General features: G+C 54.7%; 1 protein-coding gene across 2 annotated transcripts in view; it reads left to right on the plus strand.

Moving 5' to 3' along the window:
- GALT (galactose-1-phosphate uridylyltransferase) overlaps positions 1-21,283 on the plus strand; it is a 77,501-nt gene that overhangs the window by 14,865 nt on the left and 41,353 nt on the right. The gene's annotated exons all lie outside the window — the stretch shown is intronic.

Raw genomic sequence — 21,283 nt, forward strand, 5'->3', positions numbered from 1 at the left:
AGAAGTTGGGAGATGATGCTATGGGGGTGATGCCGTCCCAAGCGCCATGGCGCCCGTGGGTGAGGAAGCAGCAGGTACCAGCCCCTCTCGCGGCTTTGGCTGTAGTGTCCCAGGAGCCCCCCTCCTCGCGACCTGTCATGTTCTCTGTCCTGCTGCTGCTGGCAGCGTTTGTGTGCTGGGCTGACGATCGCCACCCCTTCTTCTCCCCCCCCCACCATGGGCGCTGTAGGGGTGTGGGCTGACCGCCCCCCCCGCAGGCCACGGGGTGCTGCATTGACCACCCAACCCCCCAAGCAGCACTAGGGGCACTGCACTGATGATCGTCACCCCTTCTCGCCCCTCCCCCCACACTGCGCTAGGGGCACTGCACTGACCACCCTCCCCCCCGCGGCCTAGGGTGCACTGCACTGATGATCTAGGGTGCTGCGTGCCCTTCTCCTCCGCCCGGGACACTAGGATGCTGCACTGCTTTCTCCAGCCTGCTAGGGCGCTGCACTGCCTTTCCCCCGGGGCACTGCACTACCCCCCCCCCCCCCAGGGCGCTGTGCTGACAGTCTCCCCAGCGCTGCTAAGGGCACTGTACTGCCTCTGCCCCGACACTGCTAGGAGGCTCTGTGTTGACCCCCTGCCCCAGCCATGCACTGCTGATACCCCAGGCGTGGAGGAGAGCACTGTACGGCCGATGCCCCAGCACTGCGCTGTAGAAGGGACGTCTTCCAGACCGGAGAGACGCTTGTTAGCTCCACCCTCCACTCCCACTACGCCTGCTGTGCTGAGCCCCAGGTTTCCTGCCACTCTGCTTGGCTACAAGGTTTTTCTCCAGTCCCTGCCTGGAGCGGCTGGACCGGCGGCGGGACCCAAGCCTGGCGGGCCTGAGTGCTGTCCGCAGTATGTCGCTAGATGTCAGCTTGTTCCTGCTGCAATCACACTTTTATTTCTCTTCCTGCATCTGATCATCACATGTATTTCTCAGGGCCCAGCCCCAGTGAAGGGGTGTGCTGCCAAGGCCCCTGCTAGGCTCAGCCCTGCTGCGTGGCAGGAGCCGAGCCCTCGGGAGGAGACACTCCAGGGAGTGAAGACGGTCTGCGTTCACTCAGGAGCCCGGCCCTTGCACTGGGTGCCCAGGTGACCTTGGGAAAGTCTGACACATCATTATGGGCGGCCTAATGTGCTTAGCCTGGTCAAGAGCGCAGAGATGTTTGAGTGCGTGGGAGGGCGGGGGGGGAATCATACGGAAATGCAGCTGTGTCATTCTAGAAATCAACGGGGCGGCCTCCCCGGGAAGCTGTGCCAGTCTGGGCACCCCAGCTCATAGCATCACAGGCAGGGGGTGAGAATGATTATGGGGCTGGGGAGGATGAAGGGAGCCTGGACAGACTGGGATCAGGAAGAGAGGATGTGACAGAGATACAAAGTAAGGCCTGGGAGAGAGAAGGGAGGCCTTGCTCAGCTATTCACCAACCCCAGGGCACCCGGAGCAGGGGATGGTCAATGAACTGCAAAGCAGCACCATGCAGGGTTAGCTTATGGGACTCTCTGCCACTAGATATCACTGCGGCCGAGGGCTCAGCAGGCATTTACTTGGCTGGAGCAAGGACCCTGAGGAATTAAAAACAAACACAAATCCCACTAGCTTTTGCAATGGATCTGAATGTTCCTCTCTCAAGGCATGACCCAGCCTCTGACTAATAGGGTTGGAGGAGAATCCCCCTGGGGCCGGCTTATCCCATAAGGGGCTGGGGAAGGGGGTGTCTTCAGGAGGGCGCCAGGGTTTTTGGTGCTCTAGGCGGGGGTCCTTTGGCGCTCCCGGCCTTCGGGGCGCTTCAGTGGCAGGTCCCGGAGTGAGTGAAGGACCCACTGCAGTTTCCGCTGACAGTGGCAAAATGCCGCCCTCCCCAAATCCTGGCACCCTAGGCTCGAGGGAGCCCCAGGGGCTCTGGCACTTCCAATGCCAGTGCTGTGATGGCAGTTACGCAGCAAGTCAAGCTCATTCTTGGCTGCCCAGAACTGTGACAGCCGCAGGTGGAAGGTGCTGCTATGTGGGCAGATGATTCTTGCTGTAGCTCTGGCTTTTTCTCGTGAGTTCTGTAATTATCACAAGAGAAACTTCCTGCAACTCTCTAATGAGACCTGTTATTGTCAAGTATGTAATTGGTCTCCTGGGGGCTGGCCGGAGCCTCCGAGTGGGTAAATGTTCTCCCAGTCAGGAGTAATTTGCTACCTACCAATAAATGATTTGTGGGTGATGTTTTTTCCCCATGAACGTCCCCAGGTCCGTGTGTCACAGCTGCAAGGTGCGCGGAGAGGGCCCGGTGAAAGATCGGTCTTGGTGCATGTGGGAATCCAAAGGGCCTGCCCAGCTGCTTAATACACAGGCATTGGATGAGAGTTGAACTTGCAACCTTCCCAGCTCAAAAGGGAGATGTGCGTTAACGCACGGAGCTCATCTCATGCCCCCAGGCTTGGAACCCAGAGCTGGCTCTTCATTGCCTGCGGGAGGATCAGGCCTCGTCTGCTGCCTCTGCCAGGAGATTTAGCCAGCAGGCGATTTCTCTCGTGAGGTGACACCCTCCCTGGTCTGCCGTTGTGGGAATGGTGGGTGCTGCCTGTCTTGCAGAACCAGACTCCTTCTCTGCCCCCAGCTCCTCTTCCCCAGGCCTGAGCTCTCCCAGCTCGACCCGCGGTGGGGTGGAAGATGCTGCAAGATGCTCCCTGGAAGGGGCTAGTGCTGAGCGCTGGCTTCAGGTTGTTTTGGGACCTCAGCAGCTTGGACTGGAATCTCCTTTGCCGTGCGAGTCCGTCCATGTTCCTGAGTCGCTTTGGCAGTGAAACCCCCCTGCCCTGTGGCCCTGAGTTCTGGGGAATCTTCTGAGTCTTTTTAAAGCTGGTGACCAACTGCAGCGCTCCTCCAAGGGGGAGTGGGGGGCGGGGGCTCAGGGAGCCAGATAGTCTGAGCAAGGCCTGGGCCAGCTTTCCCTAGGCACCTCTGCCAACACCCCTCAATTCTGCCCCGCAGTCCCCTTGTTATCCCAGCTCCGGGCTCCGCCACCCAGCTCTGCTGATGCCCCGTGATCCTAACCCCAGATCTCAGCTCTGCCGATGCCCTGTGATCCTAACCCCCCAGATCTCAGCTCTGCTGATGCCCCTTGCTCTGACCCATAACTCTCCAGCTAGTCCAGCCCTGGGCTTCCACCCTCCAGCTGAGCCAATGCCCTTTGGCAGCCTTTGCCAGTCCAGTTCTGGGCTTCCCCCCCCACGATGCTGACTCACAGCCACCCCCTGTGCTGGTCACGGGTGGCTCTAGCCGTGGCGGGGGCAGCAGTACAAAGGGCTGTGATCGGTGCTGTACAAGGAACCGCCTCCACCCTGTGGGCGGGGGCAGGGCCAGTGCTTCCATTTAGACAACTTAGGCGGTCGCCTAGGGCTCCAGGATTTGGGAGGGTGCCACCCTCGGCGGCAAGTCGGCAGCGAGGGGTCCTTCCACGCTCTGGGTCGTTGGCAACAATTCTGCAGCGGGTCCTTCACTCACTCCGGGACCCGCCACTGAAGTGCTCCGAAGACCAGGAACGCGGAAAGACCCCCCCTCGCCACCGCAGAATTGCTGCCAACGACTGGAAGGTCCCCCGCCTAGGGCACCAAAAACCCTGGCGCTGCTCCTGGGTGGGGGGCAGGGTCTGGAGATTGCTGATCCTTGGGGCTGCCAGTCCTGCTGTTCTCCTGCGCCCTGAGGATGAGAAACAAAGCACATGGGTTGGCCCAGGCCCAAGGCACCTCCCTGCAGGCTGGTTCCTCTCCCTGGCACATGGGAGGGGCCCATCAGCCGCTGTGCCTGCTCTCGCCGCCCATGTTCATCAGCAGCTCGTTCGTATTCATTGCTCTGGGGCTGGCGTAATGCTCAGCGCCTGCCTTGCGGGGCACCCCTGGGGTCACCTGGCATCCTTTAGATCTGACCCCTGGCCAGAGCTCCCTCTGCTCTGGGGCTGGGAAAGAGCCTGCACTCAGGAGCGCCCAAGTCCCCTGGCACAGAGCAGCCCGGCCCAGGGCCTAGCCGATCAGCCAGCGGCAGGGGCAGGCTGCCCCCGCGCCCTTTTCCCAGGCCATGCTCCCCCCCACCTAGAAGTCCCTAGGGCTGTGGGATCTCTCCTCCCCAGAGCCTGGCCCCCCTGCCCTGTGTGCTGAAGGGACTGAAGCAGGAAAAGCCACACGTGGGAGTTTCTGGTGTGCAGCCTCCACCTCTCCTCTATCCTCCCCCGGCTCAGGTGCCCTTCCCTCCACTTGCTTGCTCGCCCAGCCCAGCCACTTGTGACCGTGTGCTGCTTCCATCACGCTGGTGTCCCACGGCCTGGTGCCATCCAGCTATCGGGGTGCTACCACGGCCCTCAGCTAGGGAGGGAAATATCGTTTAGAAGTTAACTGGTTAAACAATTAAAATTATATCGTTTAACTGATTAAAGGGAGAGGGGCTGGGGCTGCTCCAACCAGCAGGCGTGGGGCTGCTGCTGGGGTTGGCTGGCTTGGGGCTGCTGCTCCTGTCTTGGTGTGGGCTGCCCGTGCTCCACGCAGCACAGTTAGGGCGCAGAGAGCAGGGGGGGTTGGATAGAGGGCAGGGGAGTTTGGGGTGGTGATCAGGGGGCAGAGGTGTGGATGGTGGTAGAGGAGGGAACAGGGGGTTGAATGGGGGCAATCAGGAAGGGGGGGTTGGATGGGGCGGCAGGGGGCTGGCAGGGGAACAGGAGAAGGGATGATTGGATGGGGCAGGGGTCCCGGGGGGGCCGTCAGGAATGAGAGGAGGGGTTGGATAGGGTGGCAGGGGTCTGGGGGTAGTCGGGGGACAGGAAGCAGGGGTGGTTGGATGGGACAGGGGTCCTAGAGGGGCCGTCAGAGAACAGAGGGAGTTGGATGGGGAAGGAGTCCTGGAGGGGCAGATAGGAGGTGGGGGCTGGACCACAACCCCCTGCCCCAACCAGCCCTCCATACAATTTCTGAAACTCAATGTGGCCCTCAGGCCCAAAAGTTTGCCTGCTGCTGTGTTAATGACTCAGGGATCTCTCCAGCCAGTTCCTTCAGTATCCTAGGATGCATTTCATCAGGCCCTGCTGACTTGAAGACATCTGACTTCTCCAGGTCATTCTCAGCATGTTTTCCCTCTTCCAGCCTCAGATTTTACACCAGTTACACTGATGTTCACTGTGTTGCTCATCGGATCGTTGCTGACCTATTTGGTGAAAACTGAAACAAAAAACCCGTTTAACCCTTCAGCCATTGCTGCAGGGCCGGTGCAAGGATATTTTGTGCCCTAGGCAAAACTTCCACCTCACGCCCGCCGCCTGCCTGCTGCTGCTGTTTCCTGGCCCTGTCTACTGCCCCATGGTGGCTATGCTCCCCACCTGCCCCTGCTGTTGTGGAGGCTGCCCAGCTCTCCTGAGTGGTGCCTGGTTCCTGCTGCTCTTGGCCGGCAGGTGGGAGACCCCAGCCGAACCCGGCCCCTTGTGTCTCCTCCTCAGCGGCGCCCCCCTGCCCGCGTTCTCCCAGGCAGCTGTGGCGGCAGCGACCGGGGAGCCTGAGAGGAGGAGCGGCCCCCAAGCAAGTGGGGGAGACTCGAGGTGAAGAGGCTGCTGGCGCGGCCCAAGCACTGGAGACTGACAGGTACCTGCCCCTAAGCAATAGCATAAAAAAACATTTGGGGCACTGCTTTTTGGCGCCCCCAAATCTTGACGGACACCTAGTTTGCCTAGTGGTTACACTGGCCCTGCATTGCTGCATTTTCTGTTACTGTCTTTCCCTCCTCACTGAGTAATGGGCCTGCCCTGTCCTTGGTCTGCCTGTTGCTTCTCATGTATTTGTAGAACGTTTCCCTGTTACCCTTTATGTCCCTAGCCAGTGCAATCTCGTTTTGTGCTTTGGCCTTTCCACTTTTGTCCCTACCTGCTTTGGTTGTTTTTTATATATTTAGCCTTTGTAATTTGACCTAGTTTCCACTTTTTTGTATGACTCTTTTTTGAGTTTCTGGTCGCTGAAGATCTCCTGGTTAGGCCAGGTGTGGTCTCTTCCTGTCTTTCCTGTGCAGTCGATAATTTGCTCTTATGTGCTTAATAGTGTCTCTAGAAAAAAATTTCCAGCTCTCCTGAATTCTTTTCCCCTTAGACTTGCTTCCCACAGCCAGGATCTTACCTATCAATTCTCAGAGTTTAAGGTCCACCTTTTTGAAATCATTGCCTTTATTCTGCTGTTTCCTCTCCTGTCATTCCTTAGAATCATGAACTTGATCATTTCATGAGCACTTTCACCCAAGCTGCTTTCTGCCTTCAACTTCTCAACCAGTTCCTCCCTCTTTGTCAGGATCAAATCTGTAACAGCCTCTCCCCTAGTTGGTTTCTCCACCGTCTGCAACAAGAAGTCTCTGATGCGTTCAAAGAACTTGCTGGATAATCTGTGCTCTGCTGTGCTATTTTCCCAACAGAAGTCTGAGTAGTTGACGTGCCCATCACCTCCCAGTTCTGTGCTTTGCACAATCTTGTCAGTTGCTTTAAAAAAGCCTCATCCACCTCTTCTTCCTTGTTAGGTGGTCGAGAGTAGACACCTACCATGACATCACCTTTGTTTTACCCCTTTTATCCTTACCCAGAGACCTCCAGCAGGTCTGCCTCCCCCTTCTACCTCAACCCCAGTGCAGGTGTAGACATCTTCCAGATGCAAGGCAACACCTCCTCCCTTTTTCCCCTGCCTGTCCTTCCTGGACAAGCTGGACCCTTCTGTACCAATACTGTGATGCCAGGTATGTTGTAATTGGGATTATTCACTAGTATTTTGACTTCTTCCTGTGTATTCCCCATACTTCTCGCATTAGTGCACTGAGATCTAAGATGTTTGTTAGATTTCTCTCTCTATTCCCTCTAGTCTCTCCTTTGTCCCTGCTGTGATGGAACCATGTTCCCCCCAGCTTCCAACCCTTCACCCAGGCCTCCATGGTTTGGACTCACCTGTGGGCTTTTGTCTCCTGCCCTGTCAAACCTATGTTAGCCAGTCTCTAGGTTAGCCAGTCTCCAGCCAAAGATCCCCTTCCCCTTCCTTGCTAGGTGGACCCATCTGTGCTCAGCGTGATGTGCGTCCTTGTGCCCCATTTCTCACTTTGCCCCTCTCCAGGTGGCTGGATCAGGGCCCCCTTGCCCTTCAAATGAGATGTTTAAGTGAGCTGCCTTCTCATCTCTCTGGTGGCTCTGGCCACAGGAAGTTAAAGATCCCAGGACGTGTTACCGAGGACAAGCACAGTTGCTAATTCTCCCTCTCTGAGCGCTCAGGCACCATGCCTGGCCTGAGAACCCAACCAGAACAGAGTGCAGGACAGCTGCTGCCTTCCCCTGCAGTCACCCTCTGCTTTGCATCGTCAGTGGACAGCAGACTGTTGAGCAGGAGTCCTGGGCCTGGGTCACTCCAGGTGGGGTAGGAGGTCACTGATGGTTCATCAGGGATGTCAGCGCAGCCTGACTCTTTCCAAGAGTCCTTTTGCCCGAAGGCCTCTGCTGGCACGATCTGTCTATCCTGTGTGTCAGCCTGGTCCATGTCTACACACCCTTCTCATTGCCAGCAGCTCTGTAAAGAAGCCCTCAGGCTGGCTGGGAGGGTTTCAGGATAAAAGCCTTACTACTAGTGTCAGCCAGGAGAGCTCTCCTTTAGCTCTCGTGGCAGAGACATGTCATTTTGGAGCTTAGAGAGCCAGGGTTCAGCTCCCGGCTCCCCAGCTGAGCAGGTGAGTTCAGCTGTAATTGTATCTGTTATCTGGAATAAGAGGGGTTATTACAACCCAGCCCCAAATTCTTTCTCTCTCCCGCATGTGCAGCGTCAAGGGACGTGCTGACGCATTTGCATGAGTGTTTAAATCCAGATCGGAATAATTGTCCGGATGTAATGAAGCTTGTCATCTTTTTCTGCATGCATAGTTAGCGTTGATTTACTGGGCCACCGGCTCCGTGCCCAGCCTGGGTTGCATCAGCCCAGAGCTGTAAATGAAATCTGCAATAAGTCAAGCAGTATTAAACTTTACAGTTGCCGTATTTAAAAACGAGACACTGTCCCTAATAAATCAGAGCAAGTGGGATTGTAAATATCGAGGCAGGATCCATATTGCTTAATTAAACCAGGCCTAATGAACATCCTGTTTGTTGCATTGTGATTTAGGGTGAGATCTAAGGAGACAGACTGTGCATGACAATTTAGAGACCAGGTGGCTGAGAGAATGTTAAAAAGGGTCTCTAGGCCATTGCGAAGGGGCTGCTGGTGAAATAACTCAGATGCTCTGGGGCCAGTGTAGGCCCCTGTCCACAGGGCATTCAAGTCGTTTGGAGCTCAGGTCGAGCACTGCTATTGAAGTCACCCAATCAGCAGAGCAAGTGAGCAGAATTAGCCCTGTGATCTGTTGGGCGAGCATAGAGCTGTGCCCGGCTGCCTCCTGTGGGAGTAGTGCCCTTGAGCTGCCCCCATCTGGCTTCAGAGTGAGGGGCACCTCAGCAGCTCTGGGCTGGCTGGTGGTCGGGGGAGATGAAGCCTGCTGCTCACCTTTAAACAGGAGGGGAACCCCCTGTGTCCCCACCAAACAGCTCCCGTACCTCTTGGGGAAAGGCTGGCTGGCACCTGTGCACCTGGAGCACCAGGCATGGGGAGCTGAGTCTGTCAGAATCGTGGCCACAGTACACACGGCGCCTCCTACAAGGTGCTGGCTGCACAGACAGCTCAGGAGAGGGAGGATGGCTGAGGGCTCACCTAGGACTTGAGAGACCCAGGTTTAAGTCCCTTCTCTGCTACAGATGCCCCATCTGACCTTGGGCAAGTCACTTAACCACTCTGTGCCTCAGTTTCTCCATGTGTATTATGGGGCTAATAGCCCTGCCTTGTGGGGATAAATGCATTAAGGGCTGTGCGGCACTGGGGCGATGTAGCCAGATAAGTCCCTTAGATAGACTGCAGTCCAATGGCAGGCCTGGAAACTTAGAATAGGGTTTGTGGATTCCGGCTGCAGCAGGAATGGTTCAGAAATAAGACGGCCCTGCTGGAGGAAGAGTGCGGCTTGGCAGGCTTAGCCCCGAGACAAAGCAGTGGGCTATGAGCTTTGCACCCTGCCCCACTCAAGGAGAGGTGAGGGGAGCAGCAGACCCAGTGCTTCCCCGTGCAGCCAGCCTGGCTCTTCATCTGGCCAAGCAGCCTGTGCTGGGGTGGGTGCCTGCATCCCAGGCTCTGCGAGCTCCTAATCCCAGCAGTTTCCCCTGGTGGCTGTGTTGAATCCAGAGGTGCAAAATAGGGCTGCCAAACGATTAAACAAATTAATCGCTGTTTCAATTGCACTGTTAAACACTAACAGAATAGCACTGATTTAACTATGTGGGGTGTTTCTACATTTTCAAATATATTGATTTCAATGAGTGTACAGTGCTCACTTTATAGTTATTTTTGATTACAGATATTTGTACTGTAAAAAAGATAAACAAAAGCACTAGGATTTTTCAATTCACCTTATATGAGAACAGTACCGTCGTGCAATCTGTTTGTCATGAAAATGCAACTTACAAATGCAGCATTTTTTGACATAACTGCACTCAAAAATAAAATTCAGTGTAAAACTTTAGAGCCTACAAGTCTACGCACATATGGAGATATACCTATCTCATAGAGCTGGATGGGATCCCAAAAAGGTCATTGAGTCCAGCCCCTGCCTTCACTAGCAGGGCCAAGTACTGATTTTACCCCAGACCCCTAAGGCTTGAATTTACAATCCTGGATTTAGTAGGCTAATGCTCAAACCACTGAGCTATCAGGCAGCCAATTACTCATGCAAACAAGTTTGTGTACATTACAGGCGATAATGCTGCCTGCTTCTTGTTTACAATGTCACCTGAAAGTGAGAGCAGGCGTGCACATGGCACTGTTGTAGCCGGTGCTGCAAGGTATTTATGTGCCACATCTGCTAAACATTTATATGTCCCTTCGATCACCATTCCAGAGGATATGTGTCTATGCTGATGACGAGTTCTGCTCAAAACGATCCAAAGCAATACAGACTGATGCATGTTCATTTTCATCATCTGAGTCAGGTGCCACCAGCAGAAGGCTGATTTTCGTTTTTGGTGGTTTGGGTTCTGTAGTTTTTGCATCGGTTTCTGTTTTGTAGTGATGCTTTTTTAAGACTTCTGAAAGCATGCTCCACACCTCATCCCTCTCAGATTTTGGAAAGCACTTCAGATTTTTAAACCTTGGGTCGAGTGCTGTAGCTGTCTTTAGAAATCTCACATCGATACCTTCTTTGCATTTTGTCATATCTGCAGTGAAAGTGTCCTTAAATCAAACAACATGTTGGTTGTCATCGGAGGCTGCCATAACATGAAATATAGGGCAGAATGCGGGTAAAACCACACAGCAGGAGACATACAATTCTCCCCCAAGGAGTTCAGTCACAAATGTGATTAACACATTATTTTTGTAACGAGCATCATCAGAATGGAAGCATGTCCTCTGGAGCGGTGGCTGGGAGTCCCACCTCAGGCAGCGTCCTTTGGCAGATGCTTCCGAGGAGGGTTTCAAACCTTAGTGCACTTCTGTCCCGTTCCTCCCAAGCCCAGCTGGGGATCACGAGTTTACCCTATAGCTGCAGTGCTCTCCTAGGTCCCAGCAATGTTCTCACCCCTCTCCTCTTTGCTCCTGGGGCGTCCAGCCTCACAGGTCAATAGTACGTAGGTTTCCCTTTACAGAAATGTGCTGCCTTTGAATTTCACCAAGTGCTCCCTTGTCCCCCACCGTGGGGCAGGTTTGGAGGGCCTGAGAGAGAGGACGTCTGGTTTGTGTTGGGGATTGTGTATCCATTTCCCTTAAGGCAGCTTTGGAAATCTCAGCCAAAGGCTTTTTCTTCCTCGCTGAGCATGTCCTGATGGGCCCCATGCTTGTGACTGTCAGTCCTAGGCATCCGGCCGGAGCAGGGCTGGAACGCTGCACTGCTGGGCTCCACTGGAGCCTGAGCTCGCTGGTAGGGGACGGCAGCTGGCTGAGTTTTTTCTCACAGGTCAGGTTTTCTAAACCTTTGATCGTCTTTGTTGCTCTCCTCATTTTGTGCACGTCATTGGTGAAGTGCGGCACCCAGAACTGGACCCAGGCCTCCAGCTGCAGCCTCACCAGGGCTGAGCAGAGCAGGACAATTATCGCCTGTGTTTTACACACGCCACTCAGGCAACACACCCCAGAATGAGATCAGCCTTTCTCACCAGTGCAGCACCTTGTTGACTTTTTCTCAGCCGTCCGACAATCTAGCCAGTTAGTCCCCATAACCGTAGTTGTGCGTTTGATTTTTCCTTCCTGAGTGAAGTACTTCGCACTTGTCTTTACTGAACATCATCTTGATATCAGACCAATTCTCCAACTGGTCAAGGTCCTTTTGGATTCTGATCCTGTCCTCCAAGTGCTTGCAACCCCTCCCAGCTTCCTGTCATCCACAGAGTTGGTAAGCAGCTGAGTGCACAGCCATGCACACATGCATTCCCTTAGGCATGGATCCCTGTTGGGGCCAGGGTAAGAGACATAACATCATGGCACCAGCTGGGGAGAGCCCAGCGTTTATTAGCAGTTGATGGCAGGAGTGGGGATCAGAACCCAGGAGTCCTGGCTCCTAGTTCCAGGCCCTGACCACCAGCATGTGTCCATTCCTGCCACCTCCTCTGCGGCCCCCTGTGAGTAAACACCTTCCTCCCCTTTGGCAAATTCTGCCAGTCACTGCACGAAAAGACTAAATAGGGGCGTGAGTGGGAGGAACTTCCCCTCTTGACAGCAGCAGCCAAGGGTGGATTTTGTCTTTTCACTGGTTCGTATTTTGATCAGTGAAATGTCCAGCAGAGCCGGGCTCCTGGGGAACTGAGCGACTGATGCAGTTAGACCCCTCAGCCCTGTCACGGGCTCACTATAAACCCCCCAGATCCCCATTATAGTCCAGTAGTTAAAGTGCCATTGTATTTGGGAAAGTGATTTCCAGGAGGGATGCAAAGAGCTAATTAGAGCTGGCTGGGTGACGACTCCAGGGGGATGTAGGGACAGCCTGCCAGGGTACGAAGGGGGCAACCCCCCATTCCCTCTAGGTGTTCCTGCAGGCCCAGGCATTGCAGTATCTGAGCACCCCTGCCCCACCGAGCATTGATAGATTCTACACCCTGGCAAGGGAAGGTTTATTTACCGATGGGGAAACCGAGACCCAGAGCAAGAGCTTGTGACTTGGCCTCTGGGCCCTTGCAGGGGGCTAAGGAGGCCAGTTATAGCCTTGTGTAGGCTACCGAGACCTTGGGTCCAGGAGTCAGCAGCTGGTCCAGGAGAGCCCCTGGAAAGCATGGACCCCTGGCTGCATCTCTCCATGCCAATGGACTTGCCAGCGCAACTGAGCCAGTGCAGGGGATGCGGGAACTTGGGGGTGGGGCAGGGCAGCAGTTAATGGAGCACAACCCCTCCCGGCACTGCAGTTCCAGCCCCCGCGGCTTTGGGCTGTCCCCACAGGAACGATCTGGCCCTAAGGTGTTCTGGGGGATGCTGGGTCAAATGAGTCCTAAGAGGGGAGTGGGGCTGTCCCTGGGGAAAGGTAGGTGCCCCATCCTTGGGACAGTGAAAACCAGACCCAGCAATGCACTACGAAACGGACCATATGGGTTGGCTGTGAAAATGTCTGGCTAGGGGTTGGCTACCACTTGGGAGGAGAGCGATGTGGCCCCTTGTTTAAACCAGGCCCCGGTAGTGGCGCGGGGAAGGACAGAGCAGTCAGCTGCACTCCTGGCAACGGGACCAAAATCACTGTGAGCCGCATGAGGAGATGGTGATATGGCAGGGACACCCCCGCACAGCTCACCATGGGCACAATCCTGCTGCCTTTCCTCGCGCTGAGTAGCACCTGAGTAGTGGCCTATTCGTTTCCATCCTGCCTGCTGCGGGGGCAGCTGGAACGAGCTCTGTGCCCTGGTTAGAATTAGAATCATAGAATCATACGGCTAAGCAGCAGTTCTGCAGAAAAGGACCTAGGGGGTACAGTGGATGAGAAGCTGGATATGGGTCAGCTGGGTGCCATTGTTGCCAAGAAGGCTAATGGCATATTGGGCTGCATTAGTAGGAAAGTTGCCAGCAGATCGAGGGAAGTGATTATTCCCCTCCATTCAGCGCTGGTGAGGCCACATCTGGAGTATTGTGTCCAGTTTTGGGCCCCCCCACTACAGAAGGGATGTGGACAAATTGGAGAGAGTCCAGCAGAGGGCAATGAAAATGATCAGGGGGCTGGGGCACATGACTTATGAGGAGACGCTGAGAGAACTGGGATTATTTAGTCTGCAGAAGAGAAGAATGAGGTGGGATTTGATAGCAGCCTTCAGCTACCTGAAGGGGGTTCCAAAGAGGTTGGAGCTCAGCTATTCTCAGTGGTGGCAGATGACAGAACAAGGAGCAATGGTCTCAAGTTGCAGCGTGGGAAATCTAGGTTGGATATTAGGAAACACTATTTCACTAGGAGGGTGGTGAAGCACTGGAATGGGTTCCTTAGGGAGATGGTGGAATCTCCTTCCTTAGAGGTTTTTAAGGCCCGGCTTGACAAAGCCCTGGCTGGGATGATTTAGTTGGGGATTAGTCCTGCTTTGAGCAGGGGGTGGGACTAGATACCTCCTGAGGTCCCTTCCAACCCTGATATTCTATGTGCCAGAACCTCCCCTGCCCCTGCCCTTCCTGAGGCCCCACCCCTGCTCCCACTTATTTCCCCAAAGCCCCGCTTCTTCCCCACCCCTTTCCCTATGCCATGCCCCCATCCACTCCTCTTCCCTCCTCCCTCCTGTCACTCACTGCTTTTCCCCTGCCCCCTCAAGTCGGGAGGGACTCGCCTGCAGAGCCGGGGCTGGGAGCTGCAGCCCCCCGACACAGGTGGGAGGTGGCCCCGGCTGAGTAGGGGCTGGCGCAGGTGATGACCCAACACCTGCCGTCCTCCCCTGCCTGCAGGAGCCAGACATTGGGTGTCTGGTCAGTAGATCTGACTGGACATCATCGGGTCCCCTTTTCGACCGGACTCTCTTGGCAGCGCATTTCGTCCCTCGTGGCCCCTTGCTGCCGGAGGCGGCACTCGGCTAGCAAGGGCAAATGTAGATTACCACCCCTCTGCCATGCTGTGCCCAGGACATGGCAGATGATGCAGCTGAGACTCCACTCGCCTGGCATGCAGTTCCTGCTCCCCACTCCCCTGCATTGGATTGCAGCATAGATGCTGGAGTGTGCATGTCTTGAACTTGCCAGATCTCTCAGGTGCCTGGTTGCATCAACACCCACTTGCTGGGGCTGGGTCAGCTGCGAGAGTTATTTATTGGCTTGTGTTCTGGTTGCACTATTGGGCTCCCATCCTGGATCAGGGCGGCACTCAGACTCATTGAAATGACAGCCTCTGCCCCAAAGAGCTCCCAGGCTGGGCGGCTGTGTCCTTTATTGGGTGCTGCGACAGCTGAGTTCTTTGAATCGAATCTTAAACTGAAGCTGTTTGGGGCTAGACCTCTAGCTGCCAGATGGCAGGGGAGGAGGGATAGCTCAGTGGTTTGAGCATTGCCCTACTAAACCCAAGCTTGTGAGTTCAATCCTTGAGGGGGCCACTTAGGGATCTAGGGCAAAAATCAGTAGTTGGTCCTGCTAGTGAAGGCAGGGGGCTGGACTCAATGACCTTTCAAGGTCCCTTCCAGTTCTAGGAGATTGGTATATCTCCAGGGGGCTGCCTAGGGATCTGGCCCAGTACTGTGTGTCCAGCATGGTTGTGAGGGGGTGCAGCCCTCAGCCCCAGACTGGCACCTCCTCTTGGTTGTGCTGGCGATTAGCTCAAGGCTGATGTCCATGTCCATGGTATACACACCAGCACTCTGCCTCCGCTCCTCTCTCAGTGCCTGGAACACAATGCCCTTGAGCTGGGTCAGCATCTGTGTTCCCTGCTTCTGGGGGGAGCTATCTCTGTCCAACAGCCTAGCCACTTCCCAGGGCTGGGAGCAAATCAACTGTCTTCAGTTATTTAGGTTCCTCCTGTGTTCAGAGAAATGGGACTTTGTGCAATCTTGGGGAATAAATCCAGGTTGCATCAAAGGCACCAGTCCCCCACCCCCCAGCTGGGACAACCCCACATTTTGGCTAGCCCAGGGACAGGCAAACTTTTTGGCCTGAGGGCCACATCGGATTTCAGAAATTGTATGGAAGGCCGGTTAAGGGAGGCTGTGCCTCCCCAAACAGCCTGGCATGGCTCAACCCCTGCCCCCTATCTGACCCCCCTCTGCTTCTCACACCCTGATGACCCCCCCCAGAACTCCTGCCCCATTCACCCACCACTTCTCCCTGTCCCCTGACTGCCCCCAGAACCCCTGCCCCTGACTGCCCCCTGCACCCCATTCAACCCCTCCTCTCATTCCTGATGCCCCCCCCGTGGCCCCAGCCCCATCCAACCACCCCTTCTCCCTGACTGTCCCCAGAATCCCTGCCCCCATTCAAACCCCTGTTCCCCGCACTCTGACCTCCCCGACCCGTATCCACACCCCCAGCCCTGACCACCCCCTGAATTCCCCTGCCCTCTCTCCAACCCCCCTTCCCTGCTCCTTACCGCATTGCCTAGAGCACTGGTGGCTGGTGGTGCTACAGCCGTGCCACCCAGCTGGAGCCAGCCACGCACGGCCCAGCACAGAGCACCCCAGGAGCGCGCAGCCCTGCCGCCCAGAGCATTGCGCCCACAGAGCAGCGAGCTGAGGCTGTGGGGGGACAGGACAGAAGGGGAGGGGTCAGGGGTGAGCGTCCCAGGCCACCAGCTGAGGGGCCGGGCAGGAGGGTCCCGCAGGCTGTATGTGGCTTGTGGGCCATAGTTTGCCCACCTCTGGGCTATCCTCTCCGGTCCAAAGAGGGAACACTGTCATCATAACAATCTATTAAAAAATGTCTGTAGTGCCACTAATTTACAAAGTGCTTTGCAAGCCAGTGGCCTGATTCTGCGCCTCTTGCTCCGCTGCAGAGTCGTACTCGGGCGAGTAGCCCCAGTGCTCACGTTGCGTGAGTGAGATTCTGTTCAATGGGTGAAATCTATCCCTGCGTCGAGGGCCATGCTTAGGGGAGTCTCATCCAGGACACGCAGCATTTCAGAGCTGAGACCTCCTTTAAGATCCCCAGGCTGTACATCATTAGGGTCCTGGCTTTGCTAATTAGTCTGTGCAGCTAAAATTACCCAGGGCACCTCCCCTGCAGACTATTCCTCATCACTTTTTGCAGGCAGTGTTGCTGGACTCTGTTAAGCAGTACCACGTCCCACCCCAGAGCTGGCTGCATTTTAGTGGTGGGTGAAATGTAGGGTGACCAGACAGCAAGTGTGAAAAATTGGGACGGGGGGTGGGGGGTAATAGGAACCCATATAAATAAAGCCCCAAATATTGGGACTGTCCCTATAAAATCAGAACATGTGGTCACCCTAGTGAAATGTTAATGACCTACAAGGCTTTGGGCTGAATGGCACAATGGAAGGGAGAGGCCCTATTGTTATCGAATCATAGACTGGAAGGGACCTCACGAGGCCGTCTAGTCCAGTCCCCTGCACTCAGGGCAGGACTAAGTATTATCTAGACCAGCCCTGACAGGTGTTTGTCCAACCTGCTTTTCTGGTTGGGAAAGTTGCCGTGGAATCGTTTTCACGGGGAAGGAAGGTTGGGGGGATGAGAAGAGACAGAGGGAAGGGGAATCTGACGGAACGGCGAGGGAGATGGTTCCTAGCGGCTGCACTCAGCCGTGGCGCCGACACATTAAAAACCCATTAAAATCTCATTGATGTGTTTGCTCTCGCCACGGTGCGTTAATAACCCTGGGAGCTTTTAGGAGGGATGTGGTGCTTTGGCGTTGAATTGCACTGCTGGGTCAGCACATACGCGCCAAGCTATTAGCACACCAGGGGGCAGTGAGATTAGAAGACATTTGTGGGTGGGGAGGTCAGCGACAGAGTCTAATTTTCATCTGTTTGTTTTCTTGAGCCATTAACACAGCCTGCAGGTTGCATCTGAAGGGAGTTGGCCCTAAAGGGAGTTTGCTTTCTCAGATCTGGCTCAGTCCTCGGGCCGAGCCCCTCGCCTGGGACTGGTGTGCCTGCCACAATTGTACATGGTCGATATAATGCTACAGAGCTGGAACTCGGAGCTACGCCGATTTGCACCAGCTAAGGATCTGGCTCTTTATCCCTCTCCCCTCCATCCTGCAAGGCGTTTGCTGCTTTTTCCTGGGTGTGTGTCGTACGGGTGGCGTGGCTGGGTCCAAGCATTGGGCTCCGGTGCCATCGGGGTTCACACTCATTCTCATCTCTTCGGAGGGAAGGCACCAGCGAGCTCCGTCTCCTGTGCACACCTGCCTGGCGGGTGGAAGGCACCAGCCATGTGAGCGTATGGTTGTGCTGCCCAGGGCCGGTGCTATGGAGGGCTCAGAAGCCAAGGCCAAAGCCTTGAACCCGGCCCAGGGAGCCAGGGCAGAGGCGTCAGTGGCATGGCACAGAACTGCATCAGCCACGCCGGGAGCTCACGAATTCGTGGCCTGAAACAGCAGCAGGGCTGTGGCGTGCTCGCCAGCAATCATCAGGAAAGGAGCCGCTCCGCAGCCGTGGCTCTTGGTGTGTCCAGCTGCAGTGAGGAGAAGGGCCGAGGGCTGCATGCAGGGAGCGGGGCTGGCAGTGGGCTCCTGGATCTGCAGCTGGGGTTGCCACAGACGTGCACCATCCATGCATCAGGCTCAGAGGGGGAAATGCTACAGACGGACCAGTGAGCGTCAGAGCCCCTCGAAGTAGGACATGGAGCATCCAGGGCTAGAATGCCAAGTGCAAGGCCTAAATGCTGACGTGGCAGCATCAGCATCCAGAGAGGGCTGGGTTCATCCCCCCTCCTTCGGTCAGGCCATGAGGAGATCCTGTGGGGCAGTGCTGCGGGGGGGATTTGGAAATGCGAGTCAGAAGGGCAGGAATGGACGAGGTTTGGAGGAGTCACTTTATTGCTAGCTGGGTAAGAGCGCTTCATTTGCAAGAAAGAGCCCTTCATGCCTTGCCGGGGGGCTGGGTCCGGGGCTGTCCCACAGGAGGCGCTCCAGAGGGGGCTGGGGCCCAGGCGTGTGCACAAAAGCAATCGTTAGACCGCCTCCTGCTGGAGGAAGCATGTCCGTGACACCAGTCCTGCAATCAGGTCCACATGGGCCACGCACCAGTCCTTTGTAGCACCCCTCAGTCCCCTGCTGGGGCATTGCTGCCATAGATGGACTCAGAGGGAGCAGGGCAGTTTCCTGAATCGTTAATAGGACTTCCTGTGGCTCCCCAGGGCCGGATCCCTCATTGGCACCTGTTCAAAATGGGATGTGAAATCCCACCTGCGCAGAGTGCTTTGTTCCTCCCCAGGGAGAATGAGCCTTCATCAGTGTTCCTGGGACGTTTCCCAGCCAAACACCAGCCAGGCACAGCCCCGCTTAGTTCATGAGTGCAGACACACGCCTGGCCTGAGGCACCACATCGACTGGGTACGGGGGCAGGGGGGGGTTGCCTAGTGTTTTCTTGCATTTGCAGAGCTGGCTCTGTTCTGCGGATCAGAGTTTTCACATTTATTAGCCAACGCGTTACGGTAAAAAGGAGGTGGAGGTTTTAAAGTTTATGCAGTTCCTTGTTAAAAGTCTCGTATATATGATTCATCTCCATATCTTGCACCCTTTTCACTGTGTATTTCTACATCAAAGCCTCTATAAAACCCAGCCTGTTCCTTTATGTGGGGGAAGTAATATCTGGGAAGTTGGGAATGGTTATAGAATATTTTTAGTGCATTTCTTTATATTGCTGTGGCCCTGAGTTCTCTCAATAAAGAGAGAGCATATAGTGTGCTGGTTGTGGATTCTAATGGAGTGGGCCAAGAGATGGTAGTTTCATGGGTTCTAAGCCTGGCTCTGTCACTGGTGGGGTGTGAGTTTGGCCAAGCATTTACCATTTCTGTACCTCAGTTTCCCTAGCTGTAGAATGAAACGAAATGCTGCCACGACAAAGTGCACACAAGGCGTGAGTGTAAAGAAATGGACATCTTGTTTGTCTGCATTGGTATAACCCGTAGGCAGCAGTTGCTCCTAAAAAACTGATTCACTCAGAGAGAGAGAGGCTCTGGCAGAAGAGACTTTACTGGTGATTTGCTGAGCATCTAAAATGAACTGCACCACAACTGACTTTAAGCATCTCTCCAAGATCTAACTCCTAGGCATTCAGATAAAGAGAATTTGTAACATGGCCAGCAACAGCACCATCTGGAGGATCCCAATTATATTATACAACCTACATTGTTTAAACCCCTTCGGGCTAGTAACACTGTCTCCTGAGCTCATTTACCCTGTGTGGTGGGGCGATGACTCACCAGCGTGGCGCCTCCTGCTGATTGTCTTGGGAATTTAGTTCTTTCCAGCCCAGAGTGCCCTCTGCAGGCTGGTGGCTTGCCCACCGCTGGCCCCCCTGTCCTTTGCCTATCTCTGGGCTGCCCCTCTGCAGCCCCAGTACCCTTTGTGGGCCCTTAACTTGGCCTGCACCCTGGGGCTTTGCTAGGCTGGAGCTCCCCAGCTCCCTCTGTCCTTCCCCAGCACTGCTCCACCCTAGGTACCCTCCTCGGGTCCCAGGCAGCCAGGTCCTTCTCTCTCAGAAGCCAGCCAGAGAGTGTGTGTTTTAGCTTCTGGCCCACAGCCTTCTTATCAGGGTCAGCTGGGCCCTGATTTAGCTGGCCACAGCTGTGGCTGCTTCCCTCAATCAGCCCAGCCTTTCACAGCTGCAGCCTTCTGCAGGGCTGTCTTACGTTCTTCAGGGCACGAGCTGAGTGACCACCCCCCATACCCTGGCTACAACTAACTGCTGGTTTAGGGCCCAGTCCTGGTCCCATCAAAGACGTCCAGATCAGACAGAGGTTCTGGCCCTTGCCACCGCTGCCAAGAACAGGGGCAGCTCCCTGAGCTTTGCCAAAGGGTTGGATATCAGCCTCTCTTACCTGGTAGTTTCTTCTTTTGCTTCACCCCCCTCTTTTCCCCTTGAACTCACTTTCCCGTCCGTGGACACAGCATGCTCGACCCTTTCCTCCTCACCTGCTCCCTGCCTCGCTCCCCTCAGGGCTAGCTTGCTGCCATGCTCTGTAGAGCCTCTGTGCTCGACCTTCTGCCAATGCCCCATCCCCCTTTCCTGGCAAAGGGGCGAGTCAATCCACGACTGAGGCCTGGGATCTAGTCTCTGCTGACACTGACTCCCTCTGTGGCCTTGGGTGAGTCACTTCCTGTCTCAGTTTCCCCAGCTGTGAATGGAAATGATGATACTCACCCTCCTGTGTACAGGGCTTGATGGACCTGTGGCTGAAACACACCATATTGGCACTCGGCTACTGCAGCCCTGGGCTCGCTGTGTAGAGAGTGAGAAGAATGATGTGACACTATTACACGTGGCAACGTGGAGAAATTGCTAAGGAAGAATACAAAAGACCAGCGCAAGCATGTAGGGAAACAATCCAAAAGGCAAAGGCACAAAGTGAGTTCCACCTCATATGGGACAGGACAGGCAATGCTAAAAACTTCTGTAAGTACATTAGGAGCAAGAGAAGGCTGAAGGAAAGTGGAGGTTCTCCACTTTGCCAAGAAGGTGGATGACATCAAGAAGGCCAAGGTGTTTAATGCCTGTTTTGCGTCACTTTTCATGAAAAAGGTTAGTTGTGAGCAGATGCTTAACACAATTAATATTAAGGGAAGGAACTCAGGCCAGAATAGGGAAGAACAATTTAAAGAATATTTAGTTAAGTTAGATGTATTCAAGTCAGCAGGGCATGTAAAGAACTAGCTGCAGCATTCTCAGAACCATTAGCAATTATCTTCGAGAGCTCCTGGAGGACGGGTGAGATCTCAGAGCACTGGAGAAGGGCAAGCATAGAACCTATCTTTCAAAAGGGAAACACAGAGGACCTGGTTAATTATAGATCAGTCAGAGTAACTTCGATATCTGGAAAGATACTGGCACAAATGATTAAACAATCAATTTGTCAGTACATAGAGCATAATAAGGAATAGCCAACGTGGATTTGTTAAGAACAAATCCTGCCAAACCAACATAATTTTCTTCTTTAACAGGGTTACTGGCCAAGTGGATTTTCGTGAGGCTTTTCACACAGTCCCACATAACATTCTCATAAGCAAACCAGGGAAATGTGATCTAGAGGTGGATGCACAACTGGTTGCAAAAGTGTATTCAAAGAATCATGGAAGATTA

The sequence above is a fragment of the Chelonoidis abingdonii genome, chromosome 6 (assembly GCF_003597395.2).
Source record: "Chelonoidis abingdonii isolate Lonesome George chromosome 6, CheloAbing_2.0, whole genome shotgun sequence".
Classification (NCBI taxonomy): Eukaryota; Metazoa; Chordata; order Testudines; family Testudinidae; genus Chelonoidis; species Chelonoidis abingdonii.